The sequence below is a fragment of the Balaenoptera physalus genome (genome assembly GCF_965194825.1).
Source record: "Balaenoptera physalus genome assembly, chromosome: 16".
Taxonomy (NCBI): Eukaryota; Metazoa; Chordata; class Mammalia; order Artiodactyla; family Balaenopteridae; genus Balaenoptera; species Balaenoptera physalus.
The window spans coordinates 81,953,747-81,965,605 of NC_138898.1; the positions used below are offsets into that span (position 1 = coordinate 81,953,747).

General features: G+C 41.3%; 1 long non-coding RNA gene across 1 annotated transcript in view; it reads left to right on the forward strand.

The window, feature by feature from the left end:
* Window positions 1–503: 503 nt before the first annotated feature.
* Window positions 504–11,859, forward strand: part of LOC309646295 — a 37,754-nt gene continuing 26,398 nt past the window's right edge. The window contains exon 1 of the long non-coding RNA XR_014255260.1: window positions 504–11,826. This is a non-coding gene — a long non-coding RNA (uncharacterized lncRNA). The remainder of the gene's footprint in view (window positions 11,827–11,859) is intronic.

Below are 11,859 nucleotides of genomic sequence, written 5' to 3' on the forward strand. Positions count from 1 at the left end.
TACCATATGATATCACTTAGATGTGGAATCTAAAATATGACACTAATGAACTTATCTACTAAACAGAAACAGACTCACAGACATAGAGACAGACTTTTTACCTAAGCACCATAGTTCTTCTGAATCTTGGGTAAAAGAGAAAATGCATGTACATAGCATATATTATGATTGCATATGGCTTTTTCCCTCCTAGTTCTAATTTTAGGAAAAGCTCCTCCTTTACAGGCTAAGTCAGGGGTAGGGTTGAGGCAAATCTAAAAGGGAGAAATGCTTCCTTTTGTTTTAAAATTTTACTCCAAGTGTTTGACCTTAGAGTTTTCAGGGCTTTCCAGTCAGTTTGTGTATTTAATCAGATATTTTGGATGTGGTTTTATCACATACCTTGGGCCCTGTCCAGGCTTCCATCCACCCACATCACTTCTCCTGGTCCACCGACCACACCCCATACACTAAGTATCTACAGTGTCCATCCCCCTTTCTCTCTTCATCCCTCCAGCAAAACTGGCAACAGAGAGCAAGAGAATATGAGCCCCTCAACTCAAAATTCATCCTCGGTGTAATGCATCTTGAATCAGGGACAGGGGCAGTACAGGTAAACTATATCCAATCTTCCAGTAGGATTTCAGCTACTATACCTCTCTGAGAAGACAAGAAAGGATTTGTGGCAATGGGTGATGTAAGGGGGTGTGTGTTTCCTCCTTACTTGTAAAAGCTAAAGTTATTTTTTCTTAAGTCTCAGTTTCTATCCACAGGTGTTTGGAGCAATCCCTGCCATCTCAGTGGGCAATACACTTAGTCCTGCAAAGCACCTTTTCCCAAGATGTATTCCACAGACCACAAGAGGTGCAAGGTCATCTCTGATAGAAGGTATTTGTGGTCAAGTAAGTCTAGATACTCTGCATACCTTAGACCCTTGTAGGGGATATTCAATGCATACAAGCAAAGTGAAGCCTCCGAGATTTTTGCAAGGGGAAAAAATCATCTAGTTTTGTTTAACTCTATATTTCTTCAATTTACTTGTATCACAGAACCCTTTTTCCCATGATACTTATCTCTTAGAACCAACATCCTATGGAATACCCTTTGGGAAACACTATTTTAGGCTGATTCTTGAATTTGTGAACAAATCCAATTAACTTTATTTCAGACCTTGAGAATCTGAGAAAGAGTTAATGGGTGTTACATTTTCTCACTAAACTGTTTCTTGCATGATGACGCTGCACCAAATTATGCCAGAAGTGCAAGTGCTTTTATAAACAGTGGATCAGAAACCTTCACCAAAGACTCAATGTCCGTGTTGAAGAAATACAATGTTCTGAACATTAGAATTGCAGGTATTTTTCATTCAAGTACATCACAACCGTATAACTTTACATTTGGAAAAGCATCTCTCAGATGAACTGCATGACATTTTTCGAATGCAGTTGCAGATTTAATCACTTGCTCTCTTTGCTTTATTTTAAAGGGGTAAAAAAAAAAAGCCAGAGAGTAAGCATGTTTATTTTGAAAACAAGTTTCCTCAGGAAGGAGATGATTGAGAGGAGTTCTGAGGTATAATTAGAAGATAATAAGATAAAGGGGAGGAGGCCATTCTGGGCAGAGAAACACGTAAATGTAGCAAGTGTGGGACGGTGAGGGCAGCCCTGGCCAGAGTGGATATGAGGCTGGCGAGGAGGCAGGCCCTGGACCATGGAGGGCTCTTCGTGTAAAGAGATTTGGACACTTTCTTATAAACCAAGGGGCACTTTTGAGGCATATCTTTAGGAGTGAAATGTGACCTGGGCTGCCTGGTAAATTAAGTAAGTCTATATATTATTTCTGGAAATAATTTCTTTAAAAGGGATTTCAAAGGATGACAGACTCATGCTCCAGTTATGATCTAATTTAAGTAGAGAACAGTGAAAAGGGACACAGGATTATCTCCCCTAATTTGATTCCCCTCCTAGGGGCTCTAGCCTATGTAGTGCCTTTGTGTGAATTATTCAAAGATGCCAAGGTCATGTCAGCACCCACTTATCCCCTCAACTGGACGCCTTTGTGCAGTACACAGCCTGTTCAGTTGTACATGTTGCTCCTAACTCCCCTTGTATTCTGTCTTCTGGTCAATGGCACCATCGTCACCCATCCAGGGGGCCAAACCAGAAACTGGGCACCTCATTGTACTCTCTTCTCTATTTTTCCTTCAATCTTTCCCCCAAATCACTAAATCTTACTAATTCCTCAAACCCATCCCAAATGCCACTGCCTCAGTGCAGGCTTTGATTGCTGCTTCCCCATGCTTTTGCTATATCTTCCCCTTTAATCTCCCAGAAAATGGCAGAAATACAGTGGGTGGGTTGGCAGCATGGAGGGGAGGGCACTGCACCTGAGATGTACCAAAGGCGACTGGCTCTACCCCCGAGCAGCCCCAGTTGGACCCACCACGAAGGGAAAGGTTGACAATAGCTTGCATTCGAGCATCTAACCCACGAGTCCTGTTATTATTTCTAGTCCTCACAATAACCACACAAGATGGGTATTTTATTCCATTTTACAGATGAGAAATCACTGTTTACAAATGGTTAAGTAAATTACCTGGCGTTGCACTGCTGGGGAGGGGCAAAAGCTCCCAAGTCCTTGCTGTCCTGCTGTTGACACTAAAACATGCTGTCCCTTGTCTATTCTATAGCCTAAATGCATGGACTTAATTCCAGGTTTGCTTTATCACCTTTACAAGAAAATTTAAATTGTAGGGGCCGGCACTCAAGAATTAGAAATCTGCCCTATGGAGTGTGCCCTTAATTAGGCCAGCACCTGTTATTTATTTATGCTGTATATTTTTTCATTGTTTTTAGTGCTGTGCATGAGTTCAGGAAAGCATCTTTGCAAATATTCTATGAAATAGACTGATTACTGCTAATTAAGTTCTCTTAACATGAAAGAAGGAAATGACTGGCTTCTTTTTAGCTCTGATAAATTATCGTGGTGGGAAAGATATGTGAGATGAAGCACAAAACTGGTTTTGTATTCAAGCTTTGCTGGAGAGTTGGTGGAAGGTTTGGGGCATTTTGTGAAGGGGAGATTCATGGAGAGCGAGGGGAATTCTAGGCCTCCTGGGGTCCATGTGATACACGCCCAGTGTGCCATCTTGGCCAAATGGCTCCATCTTCTGCCATAATCACACCAGCCACACACATAATCACACTGAAATTTGGGAACATTCCTCAATTTTCAATTTTTTAAATCCTCCTTGTAAAATTGGTCTTGTTGTCAAATCTCTTACATACCCTAGATCTTTTCCTTCCTCCCAGGTTCACTGTAGATGCCTTGACTCAGTCTTCCCCTTTCCTTCACCTAAGCCCTCACAATGCATCACCTTCTAATCCACATGGCTGCCTCCAGCACCTCACCCACTCTCTCCTCGCCCTCTTCTCACTCCACCACAGCAGCAGTGCTCAAATTAAGGTGAAAAGAGGAACCACCTAGGAAGCTCATGTCTTATCAGCTAGGGCTGCCATAACAAAATACCATAGGCCAGGTGGCTTAAACAACAGAAATGTATTACTCATGGTTCTGGAGGCTGGAGATCCAAGATCAAGGCGCCAGCACGGTCAGAGTCTGGTGAGGACTCTCTTCCTGGCTTGCAGACAGCCACCTTCTTGCTGTGTCCTCACACAGCAGAGGGAGAAGGCAAGCTCTCTAATGTCTCTTCTTATAAGGTCTGAGAACCAGGGGACTCAGGGATGTAGATTCCAGTCCGGATCTGAGAGGCTGAGGACCAGGAGCATCAGGGGCAGAAGATCCACAGCCCAGGTGGGAAGGGGTGAATTCCTCCTTTCTCTGCTTTGTGTTCTATTCAGGCCCTCAATGGATTGCATGATGCCCACAGGCACTGGGAAGGGCAACCTATTCACTGAGTCCACTATTCAAATGCTAATCTCATCCAGAAACACCCAGAAACAATGTTTAATCTGGGCACCCAGTGGCCATTCAACTTGACACATAAAATAACCATCACGCTTATGAGTGAGCTAGGAGTGAACTTTGAGTTACAACAGTGCTCATTTTTCAGGTCATGTGTTTGGGATAAAATGATCAAAATTACTCGTGAAAGCAAGGATGAGAGAAACACAATAACTATAGCAAGAGGCTTTAAAACCTGCCCAGTTCTTCTTCATCGTATACATGAGGAAACTGAACTGGGGGACAGGGGCAGACAAGCAGTTCAGTGGGCAGGGAAAGATCTGGACAAATCCCTAGACAGCAGTGCAGTGTTTTCTCTGGAAGCTTTTACATTTCAGGGTCGTTCACAATTGCCACAAATTTTAGAGAGTAAGAGGGTCCTCCTAAGGTACAAACAATAAATGTGGGGTCACTTCCAAGAGATTGTCTAGCCTGGGTCTGGGCTGGCACCACCCTTTAAAGATTCTGATGAGTCGCCCACCCTTGGTGTTCCTGATTCTCAGGCCTTTGGATTCAGACTGAATTATCCCACGGGCTTTCCTGGGTCTCAGATCACAGATGGCTGATAGTGGGACTTCCCAGCCCCCGCAAATGTGTGAATCAATTCCTTATACTAAATCTCTTCCTATACAAATGCTGTTGTTGCTGTTGACTGGTGAATTCCAAGTGGCATCTTGCATGTGCTCAAGAAACGTGTTGAATGAATCCATAAATTAAGAAAACTTAAGTTATACCTCGTGGGATCTTGGGCAAGTTGTTAAATGTCTCTGAGCCTCAGTCTCCTGAACTGTGAAAGGCTTTCATGCTTCTTATTGAGGATTAAAGCAGATAATGTACGAGTACTTAGTGGCACCGAGCCTAGTACACATGAGAATGACTTCTTGTGGTTGAAGCTTCTGTCACCCTTGTTATTACCAGTGACCGGTCTTATCTGCACAGCCCGAGCACCACAATAGGTCATTCTTTCTCAGCCTAATCTGTTATCAGAAAAAGTATTTAATGGTATAAATATACTTCACCTAATAACTGTTTATGTTCCCTGTACTGTTGGAATCAAAAGGCTTATTTCCAAATGTAGAAGCAATAAATGAATTTTGGGCAAATCACTGAAACAATACAGAGAGAACATCCTGAAGGTCTTCTAGAGATGACATAGACATGAATAATACAGCAGCTCATTATTACTAAATATTGGTAAAATGTTTTAATGCTGTTCTTGTTTACCAATCCATATTTATTACTTTAGTTTTGTAAAGTGAAAAAAATTTACAAAGCCTCATGGAGTTCCCCTTTCCTACATCCTCATTTTTCTAATTGGGACATGTTTATTTGATCGTGAATTTCTCTACCATGATTGACAGGATCCTAACCTCTGCAGTTGAACAGGAATTATTATTAATTATTATTATTATTAATTATAATTAATAATTATATTATATTAATATAATTATTATATTATATTTTGAAGAGGAGGTAATGGTGTATACCAATGTTAGGGGAACCACTGACCAAAACCGCCCACCCTGGCCAGGCACGAGAGCAACCACTTGCATGAGTTATCTTACAACAGGAGGTCCTGGTAAGGAACTCGGAACTAACAAGCTACCACCAACCAGAAGAATTCAGGAAAGGTCAAAAGGAGAGAGGAGATGCCAGTTCATATGTCCTACCAACCTCCCAGAATCCTTCTCGCTGGAATCTTTCTTGGCTGAGTGATGCACGCGCCACCAGGAAGGACCCTGAGTCAGAGTGATTGGCCAGAGACAACTGGGAAACTAACCCTGTTACCATAAAACCCGAGACTGCGAGCCACGTGGCAGAGCGGTTCTCCTGGGTTCCCTTACGCTGCTGCTCTCCACCCGGGCACCCCTTCCCAATAAAGTCTTTTGCTTTGTCAGCACGTGTGTCTCCTCAGACAATTCATTTCTGAGTGTTAGACAAGAGCCCACTCTCAGGCCCTGGGAAGGGTCCCCCCTCCTGCAACAAGAGATTGAGGTAGGAAGCCAGAATGCCAATTCACTAATTTACAGGGAATGAAATATAACAATGAACCCCACATTCTTATCAGCCTAACCAGAGTGTTCTCTCCTAAAGAAAAAAGAAAAAGAAATATTGATATGCTTTAGAGTCTTTGGATCTTTAACTTTGTCTAATAATTACGATAGGTAGCTAGACTTGGCAACCCACCTCCCTCCAGGTGCACACCCGTGCTCCTTCCTCTCTTCAGCCACCATCCCTTCCCTCCCCCCAACTCCCCGCACCAACACACCCTCCTGGCAGAAAAATAAAAAATAAAATATCACAAAGGAAAGACTGACATGTTTTCCTTTATAAGAATTGAAAATTATTATTCTGAATCCAAGTTACTTAAGAAACAGCTAACACAGAGGGACACTCTGACCCTCCTTTCTGTCTCCCTGAAAGCAGGAAATAAATCTCTCAAGTGAAAGGTGCACTCCCTGCATCTGGAGATAGAAGGACATCCTTACTCCCAGAGATAGGGAATTCAGGGCCAGGAAGCCTATATAAACAAACCTTGTTACTGCTTTAATTTACTACTCTCAGCCCAAACTCCGTTCAGATTCTTCACTAATTGGGCACCCAAAACCTAATTTTCTTTGTCATTCCTCACAAATTTATTGTTTCTTTGTCTAGAAAGTATAAAAGCTGCCTGCTTTGGCCACTCCCTAATGTGCATGAATTAAAATTTCTTTCTTTTTCTCCTGTTAGTGTCTTGTATAAACTTTATTATAATTCCAGTCACAAGAACTCAAGAGGGGTAGAGGGGGAAATTTCCCCTTCCCCATATAATACACAAATGATTAACATTCATGAACACTGCATAGCTTTAATATAGTTCAGATAGGTTTGGGGAAGGAAAGGAAGATGAACTCATTGGCTGAATCTACCATGTTGATATAGAAATCTGGTTGAAACTTTCTACTACTTCTGCAAAGAAAGAGAGGCCTTGACTTGGGGAAACTGGTAGGTACCCTAAACCTCACTAAGCTTCTGTGTGCAGCTGCCCTTGCCTCCACCACTGACATATCCCGACACCCCCCAGAGGTCCAGATTTTTGACAGCTGAGCTCAGTGGGATTTACTGTGGTGATTCCTGCATCAGTGTACCCATGGATATAAACAGTCATGTTCAAGTACTTAGACCCATTACAGAAGAAGATGTTAAGTTTAATATCTACTTTCTCAACCCAGCCCAGCCCCCTGCAATTCAGCCTCATTAATTCTGGGTATTTCTCTGCCCTCTCTTATGCATAGCCCTGGCCCTGCTTTCTTTGTTCTACAGTCTCAAACTCAATAGCAAGGTGTCTTTGTATGGCTCTCTTGGTGATCTTTCTTTCAGGGCCTTTGTACTTGGTTTTCCTCTACCTGGAACCTTCTTTCTTTCTTTTCTTGTCTGCTTAACTTTTATTCATCCATCACACTTAAGCTTATTTATCTTCTTCAGAAACTGTATGTGCTTTCATTCACCACTATTTACCCAGTGCCTCAGATTGTTTCTGATATATACTAGGTGATTAATAAATATTTCTTGAATAAGTAAATGATATATATGTTAACCCCAAACTCCTAATTTATCCCATATATCTTATTTATTTATTCAAGAAATATTTATTTGGGATTAACATATACATACTACTCTACTGTATATAAAATAGATAACCAACAAGGACCTACTGTATAGCACAGGGAACTATGCTCAATATTTTGCAATAACTTATAAGGGAAAAGAATTTGAATATATATATATATATATATATATATATATATATATATATATATATAACTGAATCACTGTGCTGTACACCTGAAAGTAACAAAACATTGTAAATCAACTATACTTCAATTAAAAATAAATAAATAAATAATATATAAAGATGCGACAAATCTATAAGGAAAAAAATGCATAGAACTGAGTATAAAAATGGACAGAGCATATGAACAAGCAAATCAAAGGAAAAGAAATATGAATTGGGTATAAGGAATCAGATACTGCTCTACACTATAAATAGAAGTATATGTCAGGATAATTTTGGAGGGAGGGATTTGGACATTATCAAGGTAAAAATTATGCATTCCCTCTGGTCCAGCAATCTTACTTCTACACATAAATATGCCCTCATACACACAAAGATATTCATTGTATCATTATACAAAATAGTCAAGAACTGGAAATGACTCTGGAGTCTACCCACAGAGGAAGAGTAATTACGACAAGTCTAATTTCTAGGTCGCAGCCAGGTGCCTCTTAAAGATGTGAATTCAGGGGCCCAGTCTCTCTCCAAGTTATGGCTCTACCATCTTAGAGTCTTTTGTTTCCACTGTGTGGATAGGGGAGAGAGTGTGGAAGACAGCATGAGATATGCCTGGAAGTGACCTCCATCACTCGTGCCCACATCCCACTGGCAAGAACTTTAGTTACATGGTCTCACCTTGATGAAAGAGGGGCTGGGTTCTTCCTGTGTACCCAGAGAAAAATGAAAAAGTTGGTCTGGAAATAGCTTTGAAGTCTTTTGCTAAAGTGCAAAACGTAAGCTTCAGAAACGGGTGATTCATATTTTTAAAATTGCAATGGGTGTGTTCTCACCCTTATGTAACATTTAACATTTTTATAAGTGTAACAGGATATAGCTGGATTTTTCCTGTTGCCCTGGAATTATTAGCTAGGGCTCAAAGTCCAAGTCAAAATGGCTTTAGCATTCCCATATTCTAAAGAGAGCTGTATCCAAGTACCACCCCCATCCTAGTCATCTCAGAACCCACTCACGTACAATCTAAATAAGGGGAAGAAAGGGGGAGGGAGGAGGAGACTTGTTGGCATCTTGAGGGGAGCAGTAGTTATGCGGAGAAGCTTTTTCTCTCCCCAGGAGGACTCCAGTAGAAAAACTCACAGAGCTGTCAGTACCTCCTGGACTTGGCTGTTGGCATCTCCTGTTCCAGCCATGTGCTTGGAGCTGAAGAAGCCACATGTCCTCCAGATGCTCTCTTCTGAACAAAGAGAAGCATAGTGAGGAGACTTTGGAGAGTTTGTTAGAGTCCCTCGATTTGGGAAGCCCTTGTGAACTGTAGACACTCCTCTTTCAGAGCTTTCCCAAGGCAAGAGGTTCATGACACCAGAAGGGCAAGAGAAAACTGTAGAGCAGTGTACCTAGAAGAAAAGGATGGGGAGGTAAAGTGACTCACCCACATCCCAGCTCTCCCACTCTTTGGAGGAGGCAGAAGACCTCCCTGGCTCCTGCAGCTCCTCACAAGGGAGCCCTGTGGTTGCAGGTGGCTGCCAGGCCAGCCAGACAACATGCTATGTGTCAAAGAGGTTGTGTTGATAAGAGATCAGACAAGAAATTCAGGTAAGGCTTTATTGGGGCCCCTGCTGCAGTAAGGGGGAGCGAGAACAAGTAACAGTTTCCCTTGCTTGCTCCCCAGGGTCAGGAGGTGGGGGCAGGCTGTTTCCTTACATGGGGTGAGGGTAGCGTCGGGTCCAGGGGTCAGGCCAGAGGCGTGGCTTAGGTGGCTTGCCCACCCCTTTGGTGGTGCTCAGCGTAGGGGGCATGCACAGTACCCTGTTTTTGCTCCCACCTCTTCAGAAGTGGCAGTTGGGTTTTTTTGGTCTTTTTATATCTTATTGTCCATAATTTGCCCCAGCTGCATATGCACGCGCTCATTTTTAGTCCCTTATAGTTTCTTTGTGTTTTGTTGCTTGAGGAGATGACATTTGTCCAGGTGCCAGCACTGCAGCAAAGGGTCCCAGGTCCCAGGTCCCACCCTGTCTCAGTTGGATGCCTGAATAGCTGGAGGGCAAAAGAAGATGCCCATTTGGGTGTCCATGATGAAAGATGGGTTAGGGTGATGTTGAACTTGACTTCAAGAAAACCTTATACCCCAAGTATGAAGAGACCAATGGCTACATCAGCAGAGGCAACCAGCAGTTGGAACCAGAAAAGGCCTAAGAAACCACTGAAATATGGCAATGACTTCCTTAATCCCCATTTCCTTCCCCCAACCAACCAGAGGGCCTCGGTCATAAAGGGAGATTAATGGAGTGGCTTGTGTCAGAGCTAGACTATGCCCCTCCCCAGCCCTCCCTCCACTCTGAGCTACTAGATGCACTGAGATTAGAGTTTAGAATTAAATATTATAATAAAATCAAGTTTGAGATCAAAGTTTTCAAGAAGACTAGATGTTTAGTACTCAAAAGTGACTAAGAAGTTATTGAATCTGCCTGAGATACACTTGAAAGACAAAAATGGGTAATTTGACAGGTCATGGTTGATTAAAACAGAATAAAACAGTTTTATTCAGTGTATCCCACTGATGCACACCCCCTCTACAGTTAAATAAATGTAAATTACTTTTTTGAATTAAAAAAGAGGGTTAAAAAGCTATATGTTGTTGATGTTGTCTGCTTATTCATTTTACCTGGAGTTGGGTAACAATTTTCACTCTCTTTTCTTTTAATTTTTTTTTTTTTTTAAGTTTTGAGAGTTCTTTGCTTCTATCCTTGATTATGAATTCTGCACCATTTGCTTTGTCTTTTCCTCTTTTTAAAATTCTCTTCATGACAGGTTGGAATTCGATGCTCCATCTCCTATGACCATCACTTTCCATTCTTCTTCTGTTAATTTTTTACATAGTGTCTTTTTCTTGATTCTGAGTCTTATTTGGTTAATTTGATTTTCTGCCACATCCGTTCAGTCTTTTACTCATTCAATAACGATCTGATTTTAGTTATTGCACTTTTCATCACAGATTGATTTTGTATATTAACTGCAACACGCCTGGTATCTTACCAAACATTTAAAGCACTTCTTTTTAAATTATTTTTTGCATAACTTATATACACATATATTTTTTTAATTGAAGTATAGTTGATTTACAACATTGTGTTAGTTTTAGGTGTATGGCACAGTGATTCAGATTTATGTATTTTTCAGAGTCTTTTCCCCTATAGGTTACTACAAAATATTGAGTATAGTTCCCTGTGCTATACAGTAGGTCCTTGATGTATCTATTTTATGTATAGTAGAGTGTATATGTTAATTCCAACCTCCTAATTTATCCCTCCCCCACCCCTTTCCACTTTGATAACCATGAGATTATTTTCTGTGTCTGTGGGTCTATTTCTGTTTGTAAATAGGTTCTTTTGTATCTTTCTTTTTTTTTTTTTTTTAGGTTCCACATATAAGCAATATCATATGATATTTGTCTTTCTCTGTCTGGCTTACTTCACTTAGTGTGATAATCTCAAGGTCCATCCATGTTGCTATAATTCAAGTACTTCTTGCATTATAAGTGAAAGATCTATTGAGGGGCTAGGATTCCTTGGTTTTGAACCCTGACTCTGCCACTTAAGAACAATGTGACCTTATAATCATTGAGAAAGGGATAAGATAAACCAATCATTGCAAATCTGGCAGAATCTGTTCCGTAATAGCAGGAAGAAACTGGCAGATTGCATTTAAAGGGCTAGAGAGAGTGGGGAAACCATATAGAGATTCAGTGTGTTGGAAGTAAGGGTTGCTCGGTTTGAGTGCTCAGACATGAGATTAGAGGTTAGATCATGAAGGCTCTTTATAACTGAATCAAATTTCAGGATTTTACCCCGTAGACACATACTTCTTAAGTACACATTTCTGGAACTATGAAACCAGTGTGTCAGGGGCTCCAAAAGCCTCAGATACTTGCCACAGTTCCTTGGATTTTCAATATTAAGTGATGTAAGGAAAACACTCTTTTAAATTAAAACAAATATATACACTATGGCATAGAACACAAAATCTAAAATTCTAAGATCAGCCTGGATGTTATATAAGCATATGATACTTCTGGGGACCCACCCCGACCCATGGGCGTACACATCCTGTCCTAGGTGCCATTCGAGATGCAGCTAAGAGGTGCCATT